General features: G+C 47.8%; 1 protein-coding gene across 2 annotated transcripts in view; it reads right to left on the reverse strand.

The window, feature by feature from the left end:
- FAM149A (family with sequence similarity 149 member A) overlaps window positions 1-1,671 on the reverse strand; it is a 124,964-nt gene that overhangs the window by 53,406 nt on the left and 69,887 nt on the right. The window contains exon 1 of one of the 2 annotated variants that reach the window (XM_019526412.1): window positions 114-183. The exons of the other annotated variant lie outside the window; for it this stretch is intronic. The gene's annotated coding sequence lies outside the window, so the exon portion shown is untranslated. Of the gene's footprint in view, window positions 1-113; window positions 184-1,671 lie in introns of those variants that run through there. 2 annotated transcript variants of the gene reach the window in all.

Genomic DNA, 1,671 nt, shown 5'->3' on the forward strand with positions numbered 1-1,671 from the left:
ACTCCCCAGCCCCAGCAAGCGCCTCCCTCCTCCCCGTCACGACCCACCCTCCTGCCGCCCGCCTCCCCAGCCCCGCCGCTGCGAGGGTCCCCGCTCCCCGCCGAGAGGAGCACCTGCGCCGGCCTCCCGCCGCCGCCCCGCGCGCACAGCGCCCGGCCCTGCTCCTAGTGACCCGGAGGGAGGAGAGTCCCTTTCCTTCCTCACAGGATTTCCAGGACAAAGCGGCTGCTCTCACCTGCAGTCCCCTCCTTCCTCTCGGGGGCCGCTGGACCTCCCTGAAATGCGAGGGCTGCACAAAGAAAGTGGCTACTGCCCACTACCTGTGCCTAGACTGCCGCCCACCTGCTGGCAGAAAAATGTGGCAACCGGGGATCCTCCTGAATCATGGTGTATGCACGAGGGCCACCCAGACCTTCCAGGCATATGCCCGGGCAGAAATTTTTGGAGGAGTGGAGGCTGGCAGAAAAATAGGCAACCCTCTCCCCCCATAATGTAAAGCCATGCCCAGGGGCATGAGGGCGCTACCAAGAATAGGGTTGCTGGTTGTAGCCATGTTGGTCCAAGGACAGAGGCAGATGAGGTTCTTTGGGTAAATCTTTTATTAGACCAACTCCAATGGTTGGAAAAAGCGTCCTTTGCAAGCTTTCGGGTACAAACACCCTTCTTCAGAAGCTCTCTCTGCCAGAAGAATCATAGAAAAGAAGAGCATTTGCACCCAAGAGCCTGCAAAGAACAATTTTTCCAACTATTTAGTTGGTCTAATAAAAGATACCATATTTACCCAAAGAACCTTGGTTACCAAGAATAGGGATCTGACAATACCCCTTTACAGGAAACAGGAAGGTGCCCCACAGGCTATCGGAAGGCTCTACAGCAGTGGTTTTCAACCTTTTTTCATTTGCAGACCCCTAAAAAATTACGAATGGAGGTGCAGACCCTTCTGAATTGTAAGTGTGGGTACGCACACGCTGTGAATTGATCACAGTCATCTTTTGCAGACCCCTTAGACATAGTCTGCAGACCCCCAGGGGGTCTGAGGATCACAGGCTGAAAACCACTGTTCTACAGCAAAAACCCATGCATGCTTCCTACACATATATGAGGGAATAAAAAAAAACAAATGAACAAAAGATAATTAGTGACTTGTTGTAGCCAGCTGTGCAGAGTTTTTAAAATCCACAATTTAATAGAATTTTTGTAGGAAATTCTGCCTTTCTCCCTCCCACACACTCATTTTAAATAAAGGTTTTTCTAAAAAAAAAGTCTATTATTCAGTTTATGCCCTATGAAATCCCTATGCATGACCATGATATTGGCATGTGTGGCACAGTGCACATTTATTTCTCAAATCATTTAAAAGTTTTTCTGTACCAGGATTATAGACCTTATTAAAACAATTTAATGCTCTTTCCACCTCCTTCATCCCCCATTTTCCTTGACCCTTTGTAGAGTCAATGTCTTTGAGAGAAAATCTAGGTCAAATAGTTCATTAGCAACCTCTCAAACTCCTGCTGTGGGGATATTGCCATCTCAGATCAGTTCTCAGGAACCAGCCCCTTCTCAAACTATCCCATTTTAAAACACTAATTATAAACAGGGATCCTGGTTTTATCTGATAAAAAAAATCCCCAACTTTTGGGTTAAAAAAGTAACCCAAAATCCACATTTGGA

Source organism: Gavialis gangeticus, unplaced genomic scaffold, assembly GCF_001723915.1.
Source record: "Gavialis gangeticus isolate Ggan-Ray unplaced genomic scaffold, GavGan_comp1, whole genome shotgun sequence".
Classification (NCBI taxonomy): Eukaryota; Metazoa; Chordata; order Crocodylia; family Gavialidae; genus Gavialis; species Gavialis gangeticus.